General features: G+C 31.8%; 1 protein-coding gene across 1 annotated transcript in view; it reads right to left on the bottom strand.

The window, feature by feature from the left end:
• The window catches only part of LOC145241332 (uncharacterized), a 402454-nt gene that overhangs the window by 123212 nt on the left and 259936 nt on the right, over window positions 1-19306 (bottom strand). The window lies entirely within an intron of this gene.

Genomic DNA, 19306 nt, shown 5'->3' with positions numbered 1-19306 from the left:
ACGTCTGACCCTGGAACAAGGAAAGCTTGACATTAAATGAATGGGATATATATATATATATATATATATATATATATATATATATATATATATATATATATATATATATATATATATACTAGCATGGGTTCCCGGCGTTGCCCGGGTGTTTGGAGGTGTATGTTGAGCAAAAAAAAAAAAAAAAGAAAAGGTCAATTTTTTTTTTTAATTTGACCGTTATTATGACCCCTTAACATTTATTGTTTTGGGCTCAAATCAAGTTCTTAAGTTAGATCCTTGTCCAAGGAACCTATATCTAAAATTTCAAGTGTTTAGACCCCAAATTGTTGAAGGAGTTTTATAGAGTTCTCAAAGGACAAATCGTTGAACTTTGACCCCTTAACAGCCAAATTTCTGTCCGAAAACCGACCACAAAGATTTTCCCATATCTCAGTATCCTGTATATCAAATTTTGAGTCTGTAGACTAAAAATTGAAATCAAGGCATTAAAAATAAAAACAATAAAAAATGAGAACATCATCTTGGGAATTTTCATTTTGTTACAATTGTTTCATGACCATTCGGACAATTTCAAACATTATGTCATCCAAAAATATTCCCAAACAGCCACTCTTCAGATTCCCTATATATCAAGTTTCAAGTCGACTAAAAATTGAAAGAGGAGTTTGGTAGAGATCGTTCGTCAGACACAGAGACACGATCATATATATATATATATATATATATATATATATATATATATATATATATATATATATATATATACGTGCAAAGAGACTCGACGTTGCTCGGGATTGAATGAGGATCAACAAATGTTCTACACTTTCAATACTTTTATTGTCATCAAAATCGGTGAAATCGCCAATTTTTTGATCAAATTAATAGATTGTCTGCTTGAGTCGGGACCCTATGCAGTGCACCCCGAAGAAGCTTAATATGCCTCTTTACAGTGACTTACTCCACAAAACATTGTAGTTTACATTGCATTGTAGAGAAACTGCAGTTAATTTTATAAAATTATTAGTTTAAAATGCAAATGGTCAAGTATCGTGGTTCAATTGTGCCCTAAACAGAAACGTTGATTTAAAATACGCCTCTGTCTTATAAAAGAACCTAATGATGATTTTATATGTCGGGCATTTCTGTTTATGCGGTGATAAATCTTCTCAAATGCACTTGCGGTGTTAGGATTTATAAGGATGTTAACTTTGTTTAAAATTGGTCTGTTACTCCTTTAATTGGATTTTTAATCATCAATTATCGATTTTCGATACTTATCATGGCATTCTGATACAAAATCTATCTAAGAACACTTCCAGACATATAAAGTATATTTGTGTGAAATTTCATCGAAATCAACCCAGCCATTTCAGAATCCATAAGGAACTCTCTTTCTCTCTCTTTCTCTCTCTCACACACACACATACACACACAAAAGCCTTATATATATATATATATATATATATATATATATATATATATATATATACACATTAATAGGTGATCATCCGGTGTTGTCCGATTGTAAAATATGCTAACATATGATATATATATATATATATACATATATATATATATATATATATATATATATATATATATATATATATATAACAAACGACAAAAGTCTGTATTCCAAATTTCATGATGTTGACCATCTTACAATTTGTTTCTTTAATTACGTTGACATTTAAAATTCTTGACAGCAACTGTTTCGTAGCAACCGTTTCATTATTATATCAATCAATGAATCTATTCTGCCCTTAATTCCTCAGGGGAAATAGCGACTATCAATCCATCAAAAGAAAATAAAATGCATTTGCGAATGATTGCAAAATTCGAAAATGGGAAGAGAAGTTACAATTAGTGTTTTTATTTTATCTTTTATGACGCCATTTTGAATTTTCTGACTTGAAAATTATATATATATATATATATATATATATATATATATATATATATATATATATTATTATTATTATTATTATTATTATTATTATTATTATTATTATTATTTCATGTATCCACACAATATTACAAGGGGATATATTTCATGTATCGATTTTCAGTATTTACTTCAACATTGCTCAATATATTGGCAGAGCTAAGTAGTAAGATATGAAAATATAGTTATTACAATTAGGCTACACAGAGGCTTCTGTGTTTCATCACTAGGGAATCGTCAGGGTAGAATTCATGGAATTCGTGTTAGGTGGTGTTTAGTCTTGCTAGCTAATAAATAATGTTCCCTGTCATTCCCTCTCACAAATTAATGTTTCTATTAACCAATGCTAGGTTTCTCTCAAACAAAGGTTCGGCTGACTTTTACTTCTTCTTTTGTTTTGTTTTGAATAGGCTGGCGCACTCCCTTTTTTGTGAATGTGTTGAATTAATAGTTGGCATTATTTTAACATTTTAACGCACACATATGAGAAAGAGAGGTGGGAGACGGACAAACTACCAGACAGACAGATGAAAACAGAAATTATCTGATATCAATAATTAATAGAGAAAAACTGTCAAATATTATTCAATTCAAATGACGTTTCGGTACAATCCCCCCCCCCTACGGATTAATTTTTGTATTAATCAGTAGAAGGGCTTCTCTCAAATAAGGGTACGGCTGGCTTCTACTTCCTACTTTTGTTCTGTTCTTATTCATTACAATAAAAAAAAACAAAAGTCGTTTTAAAGAGCATAGAAACCATCCGTAGCATAGTGATAGTTTTGGGGGGAAAAACACACACACACATAATATAGCTATCCGCTTGTGATATTCTATACACGACTTCAAAAACCGGATTGCTTCCAAGTTTTTTATAACATTTAATAAAGTGTTTACAAGACACAAGAGCTGAAACTATGACAAGAAGTGACCGGGGAAACGCAGGAACAGGCAAGTCTGCTCGTTGTTTCTCTCACATAATTATAGAAGGAGCGTTCCAAAAGTAATATCCTCTTATTTTTAAATTCCATCCGAATGGATCAGAGGGGATTACAAATGGCTATAATGACTAAACTTATGCATTCATGACCTGAAAGTTTCAACTCTATGTTGCAGATATTAACGGTGTAAGATTCTAAGAAAGCAATTCCTGTCATGGACGTACGTCAGAAGCAGTGATGCGTCATCGAATTCCTGCCAAAAATACGTTGAGAATGGTGGTGACTATGTAGAGAAATTAAAATTCCAGAACAAAAACGTTCGCTCGTTTTAACGGTACCACTCCAGTCTTTGTAGCTCTTCAGCTTTTTGAGTTAACAAAAAAAAAATAGGAGGCTTTACTTTCGGAACGACCCTCGTATTTACATCGAACATCGTTTGCAAACGTGCACTGAGAATGGTGGTGACTATGTAGAAAAATACATTCTGGAGCCAAAAAAAAAAAAAGGTCGCTCGGTTTAATGGTACCACTCCCATCTTCTTAGCTCTTTAACTTTTTGAGTTAAAAAAAAAAAAAAAGACTTTACTTTTGGAATAGCCTTCTTAAGTGTTGTTACACCTGGTGTAGATTTCGACGCCAAATGGGGTTAAGAAAGAATTAAATAGTTTCTATGCCAAAGATGTTGCGTGGTTAATTGCTGTGAGCAGATATCAAAACAATCGATAGCTTTATTTATTTATTTATTTATTTATTTTAGTACCGTTTTTTTTTTGTGTACATTTCCATCCTTCGGAATGTTTGTACGTCAACAATTGTAAACGTAACACACATTGAATGCATAGAATAATTTAATTGCAGAGAGAGCGGGGGGGGGCACGTTCTACGTAAACATCACTTACTGAAATAATTATATATTTTGACGACGGCTACGGTTACTCATTAGAAAACGGAGAAATGTAATCGTTTGACCTGTGTTATTATTTTTTTTTTTTTTGCTTTTCTTTTGTATGTTTTTCTTTTTCTTTTTCTTTTTTTGTTTTTTTAGAAAGAAAATTTATCTTCGGTTTTTTTTCTTTTTCTTTCAACAAACAGTTGTATACAATTATTTATTTGGAAATGCAAACTTCCATGAAAATTAACAAGCCTTAAAGTAACGAATATATTATTATGCAGTTATCCTAAACAAAATGTAGTAAATGTTTGTTTTTTTATTTTTATTTTTTTGTTTTTGTTTTCTGCTGTTTTTCTTTGGAATTTTTATTCTTTTTTTTTTTTTTCCACAAATTTGAAAGTACGTCTAACTCGCTTCTCAGACTTGTACAATTGCCGAGTTTGGTTTTATATTTATACTGACAGAGAGAGAGAGAGAGAGAGAGAGAGAGAGAGAGAGAGAGAGAGAGAGAGAGAGGGATGTACTAAGAAAATATGATGGGATATTATACGGACAGACCTCTAAAGAGAGAGAGATAGAGAGAGAGAGAGGGGGGGGGAGTACCAAGAAAATATATTGAGAGAGAGAGAGGGGGGTACCAAGAAAATGTATTGAGATATTATACAGAAAGAGAAAGAGAGAGAGAGAGAGATAGATAGATAGAGAGAGAGAGAGAGAGAGAGAGAGAGAGAGAGAGAGATGTTGAGGTATTAACAATGTGAATGAGTGTTCATGTTAAGGTTATAATTAACTAGCAGGCAAACCCGACGTTGCCCTGTATTGAATGACGATCAACGAATGTTTCACTCTCCCATATTTTTCTTGTCATCGAAATCGGTGAAATCATCCATTTTTCAATCAAATTAATTGTCTGCTCTAGATGGGGGCCCATCGCGGTGCACCGGCACGAAGCTTCGCGGTAATTTAGTCCACAATGGTCTACGTTGCACTGTAGAGAACCTATTGTTGATTTTCAAAAAAAAATATTTTTATATATAATGGCTTCAATTAAAGTTTAAAATGAAAAAGTCAAGTATCATGGTTTAATTGTGCTCTAAACGAAAACATTCATTTTAAACGCGCCCTCGTCATATTAAAAAAGAAACTGCTGTTGATTTTATATGCCTGGCTTTACTGCTTGTGCGATGAATTAAAGTTTAAACTGAAAAAGTCAAGTATTATGGTGAAATCGTACTTTAAACAGATGCATTCATTTCGAACGCGCCCCTGTCATATCAAAGAACTTACTGTTGATTTTATATGCGGGGCCGTTTCGGCTTGTGTGATAATAAAACTTCTCAAATACACTTGTGATGTTAGGTTGTATAAGGTGTTAACTTTGGTCAAAATCGCCTGTTTCTCCTTTCATTGGATTATTTCGATTATTGATATTTATCGAAGACATTCCAATACAAAATCTAAGAACACTGCCAGACACATAAAGTATTTTCGTGTGAAATTTCATAAAAATCGGCCCAGCCGTTTTCGAGTTCATGGGGAAAAACACACACACACAAAGTTCTTTTTATATAATAGTAGAGATTCTTATCCTGTGTGTTTTCGGATTATTCCGATTATTTGGAGTACTGGTTTCATCTTGGGTGTTATTCGCAGAACCTTTTTGTCGATGTAATCTTCGACCTTCTTCAAGTGTATTTTATCGAACTTGGGAATCTTTCTGTCGAATTCAAGAATCTGTTGAATTCAGGAATCTTTCTGTCGAACTTGGGAATCTTTCTGTCGAATTCGGGAATCTGCACAGAATTATTAACGGAACCTTTTATTTCATCGATGGGGTAAGCATGCTCTCATTCCCTAAGCCATGATTGGGCCAAGTTTTATGAAATTTCACACGAAGGTACTTTATGTGTTTGGCAGTGTTCTTACATAGGTTTTGTATCGGAATGTCTCAGATAAGTATCCATAATCGATAATCGAAATAATCCGATGAAATAAGGAACAGACGATTTTAACCAAAATTAACACCTTACACAGCCTAACATCACAAGTGCATTTGAGAAGTTTTAAGTAATTCACAATTATATTTTTAAGATTGAACCTTCAACTTCCTGAAGAATGTAACTTTACAACTGAATTTTACCAAATACTTTATCCACTATGCTACGGGTCAGTGTAAATTTCTACCACGCTTTTCTTACATGGCAATTGAAATATAATCGCTTTTTATAATCGTATTTTTGCTAAATTTATTGAATTGAATAGTTGAAAATAAGAGGTGTGTCTACCTTCAGTCATCCTAAGAAAATCTTGAAATAAAGACGAAACGTTGATGAATATTTAAACAATTTTCAATTTTTCCTGTTTTCTTTTTGCATTAGGTTAGCTTTTTATTCCGATTCATTATCACACACATATACACACTGTACAGCATAATTACATTGACACACCAGTTCTCGTTAGATCATCTAAGTTAAGCAACTTTAAGCCTTGTCAGTTTCAGATGGGTGACCAATCCGTGAATTTCAGGCACTGTATGTAGGAGGACGTCAACACCTCCCTGCAAGAATTGCAAAAATCTAACGTCGTTATCTCCCCTAATGGGGATATGCATGCGACTGGGAACTGCGTGTGAATTTAATACTCACATGGAACTTCCTCCTTTGGAGGAAGCTGGTTAAACTCGTATAGGGCCAGTGCTGTTTTCATTTTACACACACACACACACACACACACACACACACACACATATATTTAGTCTAAACAAGCTTGGAGTATTTTATGAAAAAACGCAAATGCAATTCAAATTCTTAGAAATATTAACTAAGTTCAATATATTGCAAACTTAGCAGTCACATAAGCCGCCTTACAGCTGGCAAAAGTCACAATTACAAAATGCGATTCAATTATATAACAATGAAAAATGAACAAGGAACCTTAGCTTAAATCTTAAAATAGAAAACCTGGATCAACAGCTGTTTACCATGTAGCTGTTTCGGAGGTTTAAAAACATGAAAACTGTGAAATATATATACGTATTAAAAATAATATATATATATATATATATATATATATATATATATATATATATTATTTTTCATATGTACAGACACTAGTGATTCATCCTTTCGGAATTATCAGTGCAGGAAATTATGATTGCCGCCGGTCGTGAGATTCGAACCCAGCAATGAAACCATCACTGTTTCCATTAGCAAGAAACAAACCACAGGGGCACTGCCAACCACAACGATAATCAAGTGTAATTAAACATTTATAAAGGCATAAACCTTATACAGGAACGGTCTGCAGTGACCGAGCGACTAAAATATCACGATCTAGCACGCATGACCAACATTTTCATTTCAACAGACAGTGCTCAACTAAGAATCTTACTTGTTAAAAGGGTGGAAATAATTATAATTATGAATAATTATTTTTAATATCTACAGACACTAGTGTTTCGTCCTTCCGGAATCATCAGTGCAGGAAATTATGATTGCCGCTGGTTATCGGATGTTCTGTCTTCACTAGCAAGGAACAAATCACAGGGCCACCGTCAACAACAATGATATTCAAGTGAATATATATATTTGCATTACAGAAGATTAGAAAAAACATGAAGACGCCATTTCCGGGAAGACAGATATAATCAGAGGCTGAAGAGAGTCTGGCATGCGCGACCAGATATTGGTCCCCTTTGCTTTGGAATTGAAACTGACGGTACTGATGTTGTTTTGATCTTCTGTAACACACACACACACACACACACGCACACACATATATATATATATATATATATATAACGCTATTATTTTGATATTTTCTTTATAATCGAGCACTTTGTTGGCGTCCTCTCCTACGAGCCTCTCTCTCTCTCACACACACACACACACACACATATATATATATACACACACACACACGACACAATACGTTGACAAACCGGTTCTCGCCAGATCACCGAAGTTAAGCAACGATGAACCTGGCCAGTACCAGATGGGTGACCATTTGGAAGGCTAGGCGCTGTATGTACCACGCCGAGTCGTAGAATTTTTCAGGTTGGTATCTGGGGACGCATTACTGCGGTGTATTATATGCTCTGTCTTGTGGCAGTCATCTGTACTGACACCGACAACATATCTAAGAACCCTGCCAGACATATAAATTACTTTTGTGTGAAGTTTGCAGAAGATAGGCTCAGCCGTTTCGGAATCTATAAGGAAGGAACTCACACAAACATGCACACGGACAAAGTGACTTATATATATATATATATATATATATATATATATATATATATATATATATATAGAGACAGAGAGAGAGAGAGAGAGAGAGAGACAGAGAGAGAGAGAGACAGAGACAGAGACAGACAGACAGAGATTGACAGATAGACAGAGGGGTGGGGGAGATAAACTAAATTAGCTACAAAGCTATAACAATATGGCTACTCATAAACTGAACACATTAGCCTTTCACAAATGACGGCCTTTGTTCTTTTTTTAGAAGTATCAATTCCAAATGTGGCCATGTTAAATAAAGATTGATAATGGTCTTTGCCTATCATGTTTCGGACTCGGAAAGCGAAACCTTCCAACTTTGCTTAAGAGATTAAAAGTCACACAAATGCACCGGATTCCAACTAGACTTCTGTCTAATCAATTGACTAAAGTGATAACAACCGATTGCGTCGTCGTCGTCGTCGTCGTCGTCGTCGTCGTCGTCGTCGTCGTCGTCAGCGACTAAATTATTATCGTTATTTTTTATTTATTTATTTTTGCATTTATTATTCGTTTTAGCGATTTTTAATCGTAACAAGACAAACCAGGACAATATACTCTTTATATCTCATCGAAAGATCATTCTTTTATGCGTAGTAGTGTACAGAAATTAACACACACAAAAAAAAAGAAAAAAAAAAGGATTTTTTTTCGTATAAAATGGTACTCCTCATAATCTAGAGTGGGATTTTATTAGAATTTCTTTATGTTATAAACTCTGGTAGCCCAGCGTTGCCCGGTCGTACAATACGCTTAAACATGATATTTTAATTTATGCTGATTGCGTATGTATTATTATAGAATCAATCCTCTATTGAATATTATATATTACGAGGAATACTCACACACACACACTCACACACACACTCACAAACACAATTACACACGCAGCCCCCCCCCACACACACACAAAGTGTCTTTTATATTAGAGTGAAGATAGAGATATTAGTCCCTTTGATAATATTTTATAGTTAATAATTAAAACGCATTAAAACAAAATTGCAACGAAACAGATGTCTGTGTATCTATAAATCTATATAAATAAAACAGTATATGTATGTGCGTCTGTCTGTGTGTAAATATTTAACCGATAAACTTTTAAAACTACTGATCACATAATATTGAAATTAGCAGGAAATCGTAATCATTAGGGCTATGACAACAGCATATTCTTTTCATTGTTTTGACTCTCGAGTGTGTATCCGTTGATATATGATATGTTTTTTATATAGAATGATGTGGTTCTCGGTTGATTAACTGTGTCGAATATATGCTCGAGAGTCAAAACAATGATAAGAATATTCTGTGGCCATAGCCCTAGCTATCATACACCAAGGATCTTTGTTTGGGTTGATGAATTACGTGTACAGAAATATGTCAGCAAGTTGAAATCCAAATGTTCATTTCAACTTGCCGATATCTATTAGTTTTACGCATGCGCAAATTTAATCTTAGCTAAAATTGGTTTAATATTAAATCTTTCTCATCTATCTGTCTGGTTAGCTCAAATGGTAGGGAACGTGGCTGGAGCACTAAATTTTGTGGTTTCGATTTTAGCTGATGGCACTCAAGTGATTTATTTAAAGTTTTGAAATCAGTAATAATCAATAGAGGATTGAATCTATAATAATACATACGCAATCTGCATAAATTAAAATATCATGTTTAAGCGTATCGTATATATTTATATATATATATGCAAGATGGGGTGGAGAGGGCTCCTGTAAGCCGTGGTGAAGGCAACCTTTCTAGGAGAAGCAAATCTCTGATTAAAAAACCATAAAACGGGAGACCAGTACCCGCATTAAGCTGGTTTGCAGTTTAACTTGTTGCTGGCTATCTTGCTCTTGCTTGTTGTTGGATCTCAACATTTTGAACCGAGAGAGAGACATAGCTGTCGTACAAAGCTAAGACTCTGTAACATCATCTGTGTAAAGATACTCCCTCAGGGATTTGTCTATGAAAATAGTCTGGTGGCGAGAGAAGTCATTTTTGGGCTCATGGACTTTAAGTGTCTAAGGGAGTGGTACTCGTCTGACAAGACGTTGCAATCATCATATATGCAAGATAACCTAGTGGTAGAGGTTTACACTTCTTAACATGGGGTCCCGATTTCAAATCTCGCTAGATTCAGCCACTCTGATAAATCGTTAAAGGCGAAACACGTGCCAGTGGATAATTATATTTTAATATATATATATATATATATATATATATATATATATATATATATATATATATATATACATGTATGCATGTGTGTGTGTATGTGTAGATTTTCCCGTCGATTTCGACTGTGAAGTTAACACAACAATTAAGTAGTCCGAAATCCACACACATGAATTGTTTATTGTGGTGAAGGTTTGTGTATTTGTGTTTTCGAACTACTGCTGATCTCAGTCGGTGCAATTCAATGACACGGACAGAGCAGACAGTAAACCTCGACTTTTATATCAGTATTTTCCTTCTTCAAGATGCATGTCTTAATGAAGAGTGATCATGCATCTCGCTTAGTGCTCTTTAAACGCGCCACCAGATAGAAACCTGGAATTTTCTATGTCCCGGTGCAGTACATACAATGCTGGGAAGGATATATATATATATATATATATATATATATATATATATATATATATATATATATATATTAGTGTTGGGACGATTAATTGGAATCGGTAATCGAAAAAATTGGAACTTTAGGTGTATCGGAATCGGAAAAAACAATACCTATTTTCCGATGCCAATAACGATTCTCTTAATTTCCTTTTCTATTTAATTTTTTTTTTTTCAAAGCAAATTCTTTAATTGCTGACAGTAATTATGAAATAATAAATATCTATTGATTTTAACTAATAGTAAATCTAAAGTCTACAGATCATCCCCCACAAGTGTTTATTTTTACATTTGAGAAAATATCTGCATATTTAACATGTTCTTACGATCATTGCAGGAAAAAGAAAACTTTATAATTAAATATTTAGAGATTTACAAAGAATCGGAATTGGAATATGTAATTGTATTGTAATCGAGAAAAATATTGGAATCGTCCAATCACTTTTATATATATATATATATATATATATATATATATATATATATATATATATATATATATATATATATATATATATATATATATATATATATATATATATATATATATATATATATATATATATATATATATATATATATATATATATATATATATATATATATATATATATATATGTATGTATATATATATATATATGTATATATATATATATATATGTATGTATATATATATATATATATGTATGTATATATATATATGTGTATATATATATGTATGTATATATATATATATGTATGTATATATATATATATGTATATATATATATATATGTATATATATATATATGTATATATATATATATATGTATGTATATATATGTATGTATATATATATGTATGTATATATATATGTATATATATATGTATGTATATATATATATATATGTATGTATATATATATATATATGTATGTATATATATATGTATGTATATATATATATGTATGTATATATATATATATGTATGTATATATATATATATATGTATGTATATATATATATATGTATGTATATATATATATATATATATATGTATGTATATATATATATATGTATGTATATATATATATATATATATGTATGTATATATATATATATATATGTATGTATATATATATATATATGTATGTATATATATATATATATATGTATATATATATATATATATATATATATATATATATATATATATATATATATATATATATATGAGCAAACAGTTAATAAAATATGTTAAAAAAACACTTTGAAATGAGTTAAAAAAATATTTAATCTGAAATGGAAACACTAGATAAATGGATAGTCCTTAATCCGCGGAGTTTCAAAGAAATACTTTCCTTCTCATCAGAGAGTAGGAATTAGCAAAATGCGGGATCGGATTTTGCATGCAGAAGTATTTGATGAAACAACAAGTAAGTCAAAGATCTTACTTGAAAACAAAAAAAGTGAAGCAGAGGGAATATGGTGAAGAAAAAGGAGATTACACATGAATGGATAGTGGTGGAAGATAAAAAATCCAGTGACGGTTTAATTTGGATCATTTTGGTAAATTTAATTGTAATTTTTATTTTATATATATATATTGGCAACAAGTCGTTATCAAGGCACGTTTGATTAAATACGACAGAGTTTTCTTTCTTCTTTATTTTGCTGTTGATTTTCTCGATCTGCCGAGCATTTTTTCTCGTTTCAGTTGCTAAGTTGTGTATTAGGTTGCCGAGTGATTTTTTGTCAGCCATTTTTCTCGAACGGTTTCCAATCCTTGATCATCGCCAGGTCTAATTTTGTTGTTAATGGAGGCAACAGGAAAAGGCCTGTTTAGCAACAATATAAAGAAACAGATCTGTATCGATTATAACAAGGGGTTCCAAAACTCCAGGACACTATGGGGCTCCTGAGCCAGGCAAAGGTTTTTCACGGAGCACTCACAAGATATTTTCTAAAATAAATATGAAAAACATTAATTTCAAATTTTAACAATAACTAATGATAATGTTTATAACCATTTTTTTTGTTTTTGATTAATCAAAAATATTTGCATTTTTTTTTTGTTAATTTATTTTTTATTTACTTTTTTATAAACAATACTGAAACTCTTTGCACCTGTAGTTATGTATCATATCTATTTCCAGTAGAAAAGATAAATGATTAAATGTCTGCAGTCATTTAATTTTTCCATATAAAGCATTTGGTCTTCTTTAAGAAAGAACTTCCGATGCCCCTCAGCCTCACTTCCGGTGCCCTAAGCCTCCGTAGAACCCACTTTGGGAAAGTAGCCATGTTTTGTTGTTGAAAATTTGGACTTGAAACCAGATGCAAGAACATTAATTACATTGATTCATACGAATTCGATTTTATTTTACAAAAGATGTTTTTTCCTTTTTTGTCATTGTAATTGGAAAATAACTTTGCTAGCCAAAGTAATTAATCACTTGATAAAGCAATGAAATTCATTGGAAATATTTCAATATGTTTCAAAAGTTTTACAATAACATTAATTAAAATATGCTCAATCACATTTGGCAACGATGAAAAAAACAAACAGATATTTCATAAAGTTTAATTTAATCAAAAAATGTGTGCATCTATTTCTTACACATGTTTCAATAGATAGGTTCATTCGCAAACATATTTGTTTTTGTTTTTTTGTAAGGTAAATCCACTGTTTGAAACACTCGATAATAATTTAAGATTTAACCTTTGATTTAACCTTTCAATGACCAGACAAGTGTGAAAGTATTTTAAATAAAGGTACTTGTGCAATTTTGCCACCGTGCTGAATTAATTACGTTATTATTTTGAAAGCAATTCTTAACATGGGGAGGGTGTTTTGTAACTATTCTGCGCTTCCACCTAACAAGTTAATAATAATAGAAAAAAGATATCGGGTGCTAGTGCACTTACTGATCCGCGCTATTTTTTTTTTAAATCGTATTTCCACGTTTAATTAAAGTTTTATGATATGTCTTTTTTTTATTCATTTGTAAGGTAAGTGTACAGAATATGTACAAAACACTCTCCCCATGTTAAGAATGGCTTTTTAAATAATAACATTATTTCAGCACGGATCACTCTCTGCATGAGTACCAAATATCGTGAAGCTTGAATGTAACCTGAAAAAAAATATTTAAATATGACGCGGTGGAAAAAGTGCACAAGCACCTAAATAAATATTGCTATTTATTAAAAATAAATTCGGAATTTTCTTTCAAAAAAAAAAAAAAAAAAAAAAATTCCAAGCAATATTTATTTAAAAAAAACAATTTCACACTCTTCTGGTCTTTGTAACCGTTAAATTTTAAATTTTTTGTGTTTATTTGATTCTTTTTCACGACAAACAATGCGTATTGCCACTTGGACGTAAGAGGTTACAATTTAGGGTCGTGTCTAACGGGGAACTGTGGATAGTTGGGTAGCGAGATGTTTGTTCACATTACATTTAAATTTTTATTAGTACAGTCCGAGAAACAGAAAAAAGCGAGGGAATTTCAAAATCTTTTTTTTTTCTTTTTTGTTTCCTTCGTCGACGGCTATAAGTAATAACAGTTCATTATTTTATACTAATTAAATTTTTTTGTGTTTCGGATCTAAATACATCTATTAGTGTTGGGACTATTAATCAGAATCGGGAACGAAAAAAATCGAAACTTTTAAAGGTCTCGGCATCAGAAAATTTTTTTGACTACATTCCGATTTCAAAAATGATTCTTTTAATTAATTTTATTTATTTGTTTTTATTTAAAATTTAATCTTCCATTGCTTGTATTAATGATGAGATAGTAAATATCTGTTGGTGTTGAACTACCCATAAAACTAAAGTCTATAGAACAACCTCCTCCCACAAGTGTATGCACATATTACATGGGTTTCGACAGTAATCATCCGCCCCCTCTCCCAAAGTTATATTTAGAAATTTGAAAAAAATCAGAATTTAGACCTGAATCGATAATTGTATCGGAATCAGAGAAAAATATTGGAATCGTCCCATCACTAATATCTATCATAAATCACCATTTTTTTTTTTTTTTTTTTTTTTTACAAGGTGGTCACCACTTATCAAGGCCCGGAAGCCACTCAGGGATAAGGGTTTAAACATGTTGCAAGACAAAGCAGCATCAGAAGTTTTAGAGTTTCATAGAAGCCATATTATAAGTTCATATGAAAGTCGACTTAATCAGCATGAAGGCGCCACAAACCTTGGGATTCCATTTTCTACTTTTAACCGAATTCATCAGCGAGATTAAATAATCTACATATTAATACGATAACGTGTGTTCTATTTATTTATTTATTTTCTGCGTCACGCTTACGTCGGAGTCGTTTAATTGTCATGAACTTCCATTTCTTGTAATAAATAATTTTACCAAGAATTTTTATATACTAATATTTACCCAAAATAAATAAATAAATGGCTACACAATAAACTCACACGACCATTTAGTGCCACTGTCACTGCATGTATCGAGCAGAGAAACTGAAAGAGGTTTGTGAGAGGTGAGTAGTTGAAAACGGATTATTGACAATGCAGATAAACATATGCATTTGATGATGGGGTTAGGGTTAGCGTAACGGTTACGATTTAGAAACACCAGAAACGAAAGGCAGGCGAATGAGAGAGAAAGGGATGAAAGAAAACCGCCCTAGTTTAATGAGATGGTCCCATCACCGCTGTGCTTCTATCAGACAAAAAAAAACCTACACTGTAATTAGCACAATGATTACGTATTTTCTACACGACAATTTTCTCTTGTCGTTGAGTAGCCCAGGTGCCACATGAGCCCGGACTTATTCATCTTACAACCCCTTGCAACTTTTACCAGCGAAACTCTTTACAGAATAATACAGGGTTGTCAAGTTGACTTCCTTTTTTTTTTTTTTTTTTCAGGATCATTTAATGCTATTAAATGATGTAGCCAAGAAGTATTCACCAATTCTCAATTATAATCTTTTACGGTTGTCGTAAGGTTCTTCTTTTGCCATTCCAATTGACATGTACACTTCTTCTGCAGCCTTGTGTCTATCAACAAAGACAAATTAGCAAAATAACTGCGTCTTGGTAGCCATTAAAAAAATAAAATAAAATCAGATAAATTATCGAATCCATGTGGTAGGTTAGTTAAACTTAAAAGTAGAATTCTTGATATTGAATGTCTTTCGTGGAATGTTTAGAACATGGAACAGTGGATAAACATGTAAACAGGCTAGTAAAATTAATATAGACATCTTTTTTTTTAAAGCGTTTACCTCCTTTTCAAGAGGTTGTCAAGTGTGGTTTGATGAAAGCGCTTCTGTGGAACGAACTGGATTACAATTTAACACACCCAGCTTTTCGGTTCGTATCACAGCCAACCAATAGTTCAGTTGTGTCAAACGACCTTAATCATTGATATATTTTATGTAGTTACATTCACAATCTTGCATCTATCTCGACTTGTGAAACTTCCCATCAATCTCATTTCCCATCTCCGTCGTCTTTCAGGAACGCTTCTTGCCGAACTTGGAACATTTTTATAGCAAAGCCAGGAAATTCTACTGAACTTTTAATTGAGCACATTTGTGAAGTTTTATTACTACACGTCGAAAATCCCAATATATAAAATCAATAGTATGCCCTTTGATATGACTGGGGCGCGTTCAAAATGAATGTTTCTTTTTAGAGCACAATTGAAGCATGATACTTGACTTTTGCATTTGAAACTTTAATGTAAGCCATTATATATAAAATTTCTTTTTATAACATCAAGAGTAGGTTCTCTACAGTGCAATGTAGACTATAATATATTATGAACTTAGTCACTGCGAGAAACATGTGAAGCTTCTTTCAAGTGCATTACAATGAGTTCTCAATTAGAGCAGGCAATCAACTGATTTGATTAAAAAATGGTTAATTTCGATGGCAATTAATATATGAGAGTGTGAAATATTCGTTGATCATCATTTAATTCCGAGAAACGTCGGGTCATCCTGCTAGTATATTTATATATATATTAGCAGGGTGGGTGGTATTTCCCAATTGTAAAATATGCATAAATATAATATTTTAATGCAAGCAGAATTCGGATTTATTATTACAGAGCCAATTCTCTATTGATCATTATATTGTATCCAATACATAGCAATGATTTCAAAATGACTTTGGTACCATTAGCTAGAATCGTAAACAAAACATAGAGGTCACTAGCCTTAACCATCTGTACTTTGTCTATATTCACATGCACATGCCTCAGTTTCTGTATGAATTAAAATATATTATTTGTATATTGTACGACCGGACAACGCCTGAAAGCCTGCTAGTATATCTATAAAAGTGAGAATATGTGTGTGTGTGTGTGTGTGTGTGTGTGTGTGTGTGTGTGAGGACACTTCTCACCCTATATACTCAACGAATTTTTGATCTACATATTTGAAATTTGGTATATAGGGTATTCATTCGTATGGAAAACTTTATAATCAGTTTTTATCTGGAAAAAGGGGTTACGAAGAAGTCAAAATTAAAAAATTGGTACTTGAGGGAGCATCTGATTTTTATTTGTTTTCAATTGTTTCATGACTGCGCAAATGATTATCGTACTTGACTCACTGTCTCTAGGTTTAGGTTTCGATCTCAGCTCGAGTATTTATTTTTTTTTAATCTCAAAAAGTGAATTGTTTAGAAAAAACAATACTCGCATGCACATGTCTGTTTTTTTTCCGTTTTTTTTTTTTTTACTACAGTTTTTTTTTTAAAGAAATGTAACGTTACGTTTGATACCGGGCAACGCCGGGTACACCTAGTAACACAATAAAATTATGATAGAGGTGGGAAAATTTTTTTGGGAAAAGTTGCCTTATCAGATGACAATAGCTTTAATGCCAATCATTTAATTATAAGTACTAAGCCCCTTTAAGGATTCTTAAAAACGGGCACAAACTGGGAATTTATAGGCTAGCACAAAGCCAACTAGCGTTTATGCAACGTTCACGACTTCCGCCGGTCGAACAAACTGAATTGTCTAATTCGCTTCATTCTCGTGACAATTGTTTTGTGGCCCGAAGGTAAAGGCTTAGCAAATGGAGTCCAAGACGACTTCGTGGCTGAGATCGGATCTCCTGACCAGCAGGAAGTGTCATCCCTTCACTAATGATTGTATAAGAAAAAAACACCAGTGTCTGTAGATAATAAAGAATAATTATCAATTAATTATAATTATTATATATATTAATTATTATTTAATTATATATATATTCAGTTGAATTAAAGTCGGTCAATTTAGCTCTTATGCACATATCATCGTTTAACGATTAGATAACTGTTTGACTGACGTAAAGAACATTTAAAATTAAAATGTTTAAATTCAACGTTATTTCACGCGGTTAATGGTAGCCGAATGGATACGGTCTTTGCTAATCGAGCCAGAGATATCTCGTGTTGCCGAGTTCGAATCGTTCGACTGGAGTTAATCGTGACACCCTGCACTGAAGATTCCCGAAAGGATGAAACACTAGTGTCTGTAGGTATTTAATTATTATAGTAAAAACATATATATATATATATATATATATATATATATATATATATATATATATATATATATTAGCCTGATCTTAATTTTTTTTTTAAATTAGTCTGAAATCACCTTTTCTAATTAAGCCAGCGATGAAAGATGATATGCTGTTTTTCTGTCCTTTTTATTTCTGGATCCTACTTGATTGGAAATCAACTTTTCTTTGGACTACTGCACTGTCCGAAAAACAATTTCCATTATTTCAGCTGCTTTGAAAACTTTCCAACCAGACTATTAAGATCATGCTGGATTTCATTTTGGACTTAATTCCCTCTAAAGAATTATTTTTACCTTTCGGATTACCTTGAGAGAATCTTCATGCAAGCTAAAATATTATGTGCAGTTTGTTTATTTTTTTAAAATAAATTTTGATTGTAAATTTCAACTTACAGTTTTAATTTTCTCTCTCTTTATATATATATATATATATATATATATATATATATATATAAAGTTGAGTTTTTCATCGCACTTACTATATTAAAAGCAATTATTTATACAAAAATGCATTTTTACCTAAATGCGAGTTGAGAATAATTTTTCCTTTTATGAATTTGGTACCCCTAAATAAGAAGCGGCATATATATTGTTTAAAATATAATTATCCACTGACATGTGCTTTTTCATCTACGACTTATCAGAGTAGCTGAATCTCGCTAGATTCAGCTACTCTGATAAGTCGTAGATGACGAAACATGTGTCAGTGGATAATTATGATTTAAACTATATATATATATATATATATATATATATATATATATATATATATATATATATATATACAGAGAGAAAATAAATGACAAAAAGTTATATTCCAAAATTCATGATGTTGACCATCTTATAATTTATTCCTTTAAATCAGTTGACGTACAATTCTTGACAGTATCTGTTTCGTAGCGCAAAATCAATCACTTAATTATTATATCAATCAATGAATCTATTTTGCCCTTAACTCATCAATTGTAATGTGAAATTTTAATAACAGGCATCAATTAATAAATATTCCCAAAATTTCAATTTCTTTAAGGTAGAGGGTGGAATGATAAAATTGTCGCCCTAAAGAAAACAACACTACAGGTTTATTTTAAATTTT

This window comes from Euprymna scolopes, chromosome 20, assembly GCF_053919585.1.
Source record: "Euprymna scolopes isolate OS-2025 chromosome 20, ASM5391958v1, whole genome shotgun sequence".
In the NCBI taxonomy this organism is placed as follows: Eukaryota; Metazoa; Mollusca; class Cephalopoda; order Sepiida; family Sepiolidae; genus Euprymna; species Euprymna scolopes.
The sequence above is the reverse complement of the archived record's forward strand: the minus strand, read 5'-3'. Positions and strand labels throughout refer to the sequence as shown.